Here is an 8,946-nt window from a genome sequence, read left to right on the forward strand (position 1 = left end):
GTTCTGAGTTCACCTAATTTTTTTCCTCCATTTCTATCCTTTTTTTTTTTTCATTTTGCTTTTAGTTTAAAATTTTATTTGAGAAATGAGAGAGAAAATACTCGTAAAAAAATGATAAATAAGTGGTTTTTCAAGGTTTATATTATATTTTAATAGTGTTTTCAGATAAAAATAAATTTAAATTAGTTTTTAAAATTTAAAAACTCATACCTTAATTTTTCAATCACTCGAGGTAATTAGAAAGCAAGTTAGTCAAAAAAAAGTTGGTTACTAATACAAGCAACTTGTTGCCCAATTAAAAAAAAATTGACATGTAATCAGTTCTCAAGGAACAAATAAAAAAAACCCTATAGCACGCCCAAGTTTTTTATTAAGGTCATGTGTGTGAGCTTGATTTTATTTTTATTTTTATTAATTTTTTAATTAATTTTTTCTATTTAAATATTGATTTATGCCCTACCTCTTGTTTTTTTAAACAAATTGAATTAGTTTTGTTTTTTAAATAGTGATTGGTGATTTTATATTTTTTTAGTTACATGATACTTCAAAAGATTGGTTCTTTTATATTCTATATGAATTGGTTGTATTTAAATTGAGTCTTTATAAAAATAAAAATTATTTGTTATTAGCAGCAACATTAGTTGCTAAGATAAAATAAGTAAAAACATTTAAAATAAAAAAAATAGTTGGTGTAAGACATTTGCATAGGCATATATTTTTTTTTCAAATAAAAAATAGGGATAATTACAAAAATCTCCTCTAGCTTACTTATTTTTTTTACTTTGTCTCTATTCTTTCAAAAAATACATTTTATATCTAGAGTTTATAAGACATTTTATACTCTCATCTTGAAGTGCCAAGAAAAAATAAAAAATATATATATTGAATTATTTACAGGATTATCATTATATTTCAATTAATGACTAAAAAGCTTTTATATTAAATATTATAATTTTGCTACTATTTTTTTTAAAAAAAAACCCTAGACATCAAATCTTAAATGGACCATCAACTTCACTTAGCAAACCTTCCGGAAACCTTTCATTTTCTAGATGCACCCAAACCAGATCACCTTCTTTGAACTCTATATACTTATAATGCTTATTTGATGTGAGCCTTATAGATATAAAGATTTAGAATTGCACAATCAAAATCAATCATTTTTAAGAAAGTTAAATTCAGGCTTGTGATTAAGACACCGTTTGGCATTGCGTTTGTAATTGTGTTTCATCAAATTTTGAATTTTTTTTTTTGCTAAAATTGAGTGCGGTTTGTACCTTTTGGATCGTTTTAATGTACTGATGTCAAAAATGATTTTTAAAAAATGAAAAAACATCATTGGCATGTATTTCGGCACGAAAAGCTATTTGAAAAGCATTCGCAACCACACTGCCAAACACGCTCTAAAGATGATACAACGATAACCTCTACGAAAGCATCAAGACTATAAAAAAATGTACCTCCACCTAATGCCCATAAAGATACATGAACGAGTAGTATAAAAAATCCATGAAACTTGGTTAATTCTTCGATAAGTCAAAATAACTTCATGAGGAACCAAGGGTAAAAGCAAATTCTCACGCACAAGTTTTATTTCTAAATAATCAATTCATCTTGTTATAATTCAATTTTAACACCATTGGCTTTTGTTTTATTTTTTAGGGGTGGTAAATTTGAAACTAAAAGATCGAGAACTAATTTTGATTGAGTGATTTGTCAAGTTATGGAAAAATTAAAGACTATAATGTATTTTTATTCTTTTCTCGTAATCTTCGGTTTGAAAATGATCATCATGATAATTTTAGTTATTTATTTTCAAATTTGATTTTAAAATCCTAATCAAACTTAAATTTCAAAAGGATAATGAATTCGTTTGGGACTTTAAGTTTTATATGCTCTAAACTCCGGTATTATAAATACAAATCTCAAAGCATAGAAACGAGGGAGGATTTTAGACCAGATACAAAAAGGAAAAATCTATGTACATAGTAGATCTATGTTATAACCCATTTTTGGGTTACTCCCAAATTCATTTTCCTTTTCTTCAAAAAAAAACTGCACGGTGCCGTCTTGAACGGCACTGTGCTGCTTCTTCTCCCTTGCGAATGCAAAGACAGGGGAGAAGAAGATTTTTGAAATGTTTTCTTCTCGCTTTCTCTCTCCACCCCACTTGCCTAAAAATCCCGCATAACCCATACCCACACAACCATACCCTGCAACCATTATGGAAGAAACATGAGACAAACAAAGACCCATACAGACAGAGACCCATGCCCTGCACTTGAACAGGTATGGTGACCCTCTCCCTTGATATTCTATAAATATAAGGGAAGATTACAGGACATAAGGGGGGCCAAAATTTTGGAGAAGGAGAGAAGGAAACGATAAATTTAGGGGGGAGAATTTTTTAAGAAAAGAGGGAAGCAAGCAGGAAAGAAGCAGAAATAGGAAGGGGGAAAGGTTTTGAAAAGAGAAAAGAGGGGTGAACATTTTAAAACAGAGAAGGAAGGAGAGATTTGAGAAAGAACAGAGAGAAGAGGACATTGTTGACAGAGGAAACACACGGGGGAAAAGAAGAATTGCAGCAGCTTACCTCTACTCCTCCCCGTCATCCCCCACAACAACTCCACTAGTCAGCAACCGCCAGTAGCGCCACTGTCAGCCTCCCACCATCTTCCTTCCCTGCTACAACACTAAAAAAGAAAAAAAACAGCAACACTGGTTGCCACAACCACTAAGTCGCGACAACAACTCCTCCGTCGCCAGCAGCGCCACCGTCAACCTCTAACCATCTCCCTCCCCCGCTGCAACACCCTTGAAGAAGAAGGAGTCGACACCTCTGCACAGACAGAAAAACAGCAGCAGACACTGCCCGCCACCGCAGAGAAGAGCCATCATCGCTCTGCCAACAACAGCAGTCGCCATTAGAAATAGAAGAAGAAAGGAGAAGCAACAGACATAAGCGGGGAGAAGAAGAAACACTGAAAAAACAGAAACAGATTAGAACAGAGCAGAAGAAAAAAAACTTAGAGAAGAAGAAGAAAGGCCAATCACCGTCCAAGCCGTTATCCGGTCAGCAACCGCCAGCAGCACGCCTCGAAACCACCGCATGTCCACCCTCTTCCTTCTTCTTTTTCTTCTTCTTCGTTGCATTGTCTCCACTATTCTGTGTGAACAGTGGAGAGTGCTCCACTGTTCACTGGGCCAGACAACCTAAAATAGTGGGCCGGGTCGGCCTGGTCCAAAAAAAAATTAAAATTTTTTTTTTTCAAAAATTTATGATTCTTCCGCGTATTTTTCTACTAAATTTTGCTTAATAATGGTTTGTATTTTTATATCATAAAAATATAAATCCAGTATTAAAATACTCGGTTTTCGTCAAAATATTAAAAAAATATATGTTTTTTGTTTTCATGCATATGACCAAGTCTCTCAAAGCTAAAAAACTCATATTGTATTTTCATACAACAAAGAAAACTTCAAAAAAAAATTGTTTTAGCATGCATTTTGGCTTTAATAACCAGTTTATTAAAGTCATGAGAACTTGGCCAATATTTAAAAAAATCCAAAAAACTATTCTGTTTTGTTTTAATGTCTGGGATTATGAATTTATACATAAAATATATTCTCGATATTCAAAACGTAGTTTTTTTATAGACATTAGAACAGTTATGCTTTACCTGATAAGATAAGGACCTCCTTACCGATGATGACTTTTTTTAAACCGTAGATAGACTAACAATTAGAAATACAATGAAACCTTAGCATTTATTAGATAATTAAACAATGCAGCTTACCTTAGGTAGGGCGTATTTGGGGTGCTAATACCTTTCCTTTACGCAACCAGTCTCCGTACATGATCTCTGAGACCAGTTAGGGTTTCTAGTGACCAAATACTAGGTGGCGACTCCCATCCTATTTTTCCACTAATAAAAGACAAGAATTCCTTGTCTCTCCATATTTTCCAGATACACACACATGAGTATAGAGGATGATCGTCGCGATGCCGTACACGTGCGACAATCTAGATAAAAAAAACAATCCCCCTTTTCTAAAAAAAATAGAGACTTAATAGTTGCCACCACTAAGGAGAGCCTTTTATTCTACTTTTTTTTTCTTTTTCAAACCCAACATTGCATCTCAAAGTCTCCAACATACCCATTAGCAAAAAAGAAAAACAAAAACTATTACCATTGAAAAACCAGAAGAGAAACCCACATAGACCCATCTTCATCTCTCTTTCACTTGAACCATCAACAACATCAGCCAAGCAAGTCCTTCATTTCCCTTTCTCCCACTAGTCTTCTAAGTCATTGTGCCATCAACAACATCTGCCTCACGGCTAGCTCATCCACACCAACCTCCCTTCACCCATAACAACATCATTATCAACCATCGTGAGACACCATTAGTATACACCATTAGTATTGAAAGCCTCAACCCTGCTGCCGAAGACTCCATCATCAATAGCAAGACCCATCTTTCATCTCAAACTGCCAGCCATAATCTTTCCTCTCCTATCCATGAAGCAACATATGACTACCATCAAAGACAATAGCATTTAGTCACCTAAAGAAGAATAAAAATGAGAAGAAAAGGATCTAGTGGAGAGAGTGAAACCAAACAAAATCAGATCTAGAGAAAAGATAAAATTGATTATTTAGTGATTTTCTAGTTTTACAGGTAATAGTGAAGCTCACCACCGGTAGGGGGAGGAAAAGGAGGAAAAGAGCTACCTGATCCAATGATTCTCCCTTTTGGCTGGCAGCAGCGCATGGATTCACATGCCAGTAGTGATGGTAGTGCGTGGGTTTTGCTACTGTTTACGAACATCCAGTGCATCCTAGCAGCTTCTCTGACTCTATAGACCTTGTCTAGAATGTGATATGAAAGTTTTGGATAATTTTGTGTATATGAAATAAATTGTAAATATGTGTAATTGTTATGTGTGTGTTTGTGAATTAGAAAGTGTATGGAAGTGTGATAACTTTTGTTTTTAAAGTATTTTTTGTTTAAAAATACATGAAAATAATATTTTTTTTAAAATTATTTTTGATATCTACATATTAAAATGATATAAAAACAAAAAAAAATAATTTCTAGTGAAATTTTTTTTGAAAAAAAATCATGAAACACAATTTTAAACGTAAAAAGAAACAACCTTTTAGTAAAATAGATGTGTGTTGCAAGATTTTTATTTTTTACATGCGCCAAAACAAATAACATAAAAATAATAATTAAAAAGAAAATAATTTTTAAATTTTTGCATGTGTGTGTTGCATGATTTTTAATTTTTTGCGGGTGTTAAAAAAAATAACATAAAAAAATAAAAATACTATAAAATTAAAATAAAATAATATCTCTTTGAATAATTTAGCATAAAAAAATATTATGGCTAGCATAAAAAAAACAACAAAACAAAGGAGTTATTTTGTGTTTTTAGCATTAAAAAATATATTGTTTTTGCATGTATTTTTTTAGTTTGATAAAGTTTATTAAGCATATTAAAAACTTAGCCTAAAATAAATAGCCATTGGCCTACCTAAAAAAAAAATCAAAATCCATCACTTTTTATTCTTTAAACAATAACAAGGTTTCTAAATAAAAGGGTAAAAGATTATTTTTGCTATTCTCACGGGTCTAATAATTATTTTAGAACTCAAACCTGAGATTGTTCAAGTAAGTAGATTCACGATGAATATTTACCTTATTATTTATTGACGCTAAAGTCAGAAATATCGATCCTGATATTTATTGATACCAGAGTCAAGAATATTCATATCAATATTACTAATACTAGAGTCGAGAATATTATAAACAAAACACAACATACCTTAGCAATTTAAGACAAAATTAGTAGTGCAGTCTGCTTAAAGTAAAATATTTTAGGGGTGATAATATCTACTCTCTAGTATAACCAGTCTCTTGCCATAGAATTTATGAAAACTAGTTAAGGTTCTTAATGACCATAATATTAGGTGGCAACTCTTTAAACAAAACTTTTCTCCTTTAAGAACAAAATGCTAGATAATCCTGTCACAAACTTGTTCATGTAACTTCTTAAGCTGTTTCACCCTTCTTCTTTTTTTGCATCACCATTGAAATTCTAATTTATTGGAAGTAAAATTAGCTCAACAAATTCATCTTATAGGAAAACAAGATCTCAATCTTGAATATTCTTTTTCACCGAACTTCTCAAAAGACTTTCCAAACTCCGATTAGCAACTTCAGTTCGTCCATAAGTTTGTGGATAATAAGTAGTGCTGAATTGAAGATGAGTTTTGTCGAAAGTGTTTGCCAAAAAGTCATGAACTTGGAATCTCAATCTAAAGTTATTATTTTTGAAATACCATGAAATCTAACAATCTTCTTAGTATAAATCAACAACATTGATAGCATCAAGAATATTCATATCAATATTACTAATACTAGAGTCAAGAATATTATAAACAAAACACAACATACCTTAGCAATTTAAGACAAAATTAGTAGTGCAGTCTGCTTAAAGTAAAATATTTTAGGGGTGATAATATCTACTCTCTAGTATAACCAGTCTCTTGCCATAGAATTTATGAAAACTAGTTAAGGTTCTTAATGACCATAATATTAGGTGGCAACTCTTTAAACAAAAATTTTCTCCTTTAAGAACAAAATGCTAGATAATCCTGTCACAAACTTGTTCATGTAACTTCTTAAGCTGTTTCACCCTCTTTTTTTTTGCATCACCATTGAAATTCTAATTTATTGGAAGTAAAATTAGCTCAACAAATTCATCTTATAGGAAAACAAGATCTCAATCTTGAATATTCTTTTTCACCGAACTTCTCAAAAGACTTTCCAAACTCCGATTAGCAACTTCAGTTCGTCCATAAGTTTGTGGATAATAAGTAGTGCTGAATTGAAGATGAGTTTTGTCGAAAGTGTTTGCCAAAAAGTCATGAACTTGGAATCTCAATCTAAAGTTATTATTTTTGAAATACCATGAAATCTAACAATCTTCTTAGTATAAATCAACAACATTGATAGCATCAAGTGTTGATTTTTAAAATTAATTTTTTTTTCATTTCATCCTTAAACATTGATTGTTTGAGAATTGAGCTTTGTTATTTTTTTAGGGGTCATCTCGAATCTCATGTTTAAAAGGTTAACCTAGATTGACATCAATCTTCTTTTAAGACCCTTCAGTTTTACAGTGATTTTCTTTTTTAATTTCATCATTTGGCATTGGATTTGTTGACAATTAGGCTTTGTGATTTTCTTTGTATTCCTTTATGTGGGGTCATTCTGGTATCATGACCTAGATTGTGGGTTTGATAATTTAACTCGGGTTAACTCGAGTCTTCTTTTCGGGTTGTTTTTTAAGATTGATTTTTTTCCGGTTTCCCCTTTAGCATTTAGTTTGTTTGAGAATGGAACTTTATAATTTTTCCTGTTTTGTCTTCTATTAGGTGATACTTTTTACACGATTCAACTCATGGAGTTTGACGAACTTGCTTGAGTTTGTTGGTATTTTTTTTATTCAGTTAACTAATTGATTTTTTTTAAAATATTATCCTTTTATATTTGAATTGCTGGGAATTGAACATCCTAATAAATTATAAAACTTATTATAAAAATTAAGTTTTATAATTTTTTTAACAAATGATTTATTTTTTCAAGTTTTCACGGTGGCTTTTTTTATAAAGTAATTCGGTTCATTTAACATCATTAATTTTCTTACAAAGAAAAAAACTTTACTCTAATTGTTGCCTGGCATAGACCATCTAGTAACTCGCTGTAAAGGACAACATCCATGGAAAAGGAGGTAACTTGAGAGATAGATAGAGAGAGACCAGGAGAGGGAGTTCTCTTTTTGTTTTGTTTTGTTTTTTTTTTTTTACGTTAAACAAAAAGTTGGGAACTGAAAACGGTACGCTCCACTTGTAACAAGGTTTCTAAATAAAAGGGTAAAAGATTATTTTTGCTATTCTCACGGGTCTAATAATTATTTTAGAACTCAAACCTGAGATTGTTCAAGTAAGTAGATTCACGATGAATATTTACCTCATTATTTATTGACGCTAAAGTCAGAAATATCGATCCTGATATTTATTGATACCAGAGTCAAGAATATTCATATCAATATTACTAATACTAGAGTCAAGAATATTATAGACAAATCACAACATACCTTAGCAATTTAAGACAAAATTAGCAGCGCAATCTGCTTAAAGTAAAATATTTTAGTGGTGATAATATTTACTCTTTAGCATAACCAGTTTCTTGCCATAGAATTTCTGAAAACTAGTTAAGGTTTCTAGTGATCATAATGTTAGGTGACAACTCCTTAAATAAGACTTTTCTCCTCTAAGAACAAAATGCTAGATAATCTTGTCACAAACTTGTTCTTGTAACTTCTTAAGCTGTTTCGCCATTTATTTTTGCATCACCATTGAAATTCTAATTTATTGGAAGTAAAATTAGCTCAACAAATTTATCTTATGAGAAAAAAAGATCTCAATCTTGAATATTCTTTTTCACCGAACTTCTCAAAAGACTTTCCAAACTTCGATTAACAACTTCATTCGTCCATAAGTTTGTGGATAATAAGTAGTGCTGAATTGAAGATGAGTTTTGTCGAAAGTATTTGCCAAAAAGTCATGAACTTGGAATCTCAATCTAAAGTTATTATTTTTGAAATACCATGAAATCTAACAATCTTCTTGCAGTATAAATCAACAACATTGGTAGCATCAAGTGTTGATTTTTAGAATTGATTTTTTTTTTGATTTCATCTTTTAATATTAATTATTTGAGAATTGAACTTTGTTATTGTTTTTAGGGGTCATCTCGAATCTCATGTTTAAAAGGTTAACCTAGGTTGACATCGATCTTTTTTTAAGACCCTTTAGTTTTACAGTGATTTTTTTTTTAATTTCATCATTTGGCATTGAGTTTGTTGACAAT

Source organism: Populus nigra, chromosome 16 (genome assembly GCF_951802175.1).
Source record: "Populus nigra chromosome 16, ddPopNigr1.1, whole genome shotgun sequence".
NCBI lineage: Eukaryota > Viridiplantae > Streptophyta > Magnoliopsida > Malpighiales > Salicaceae > Populus > Populus nigra.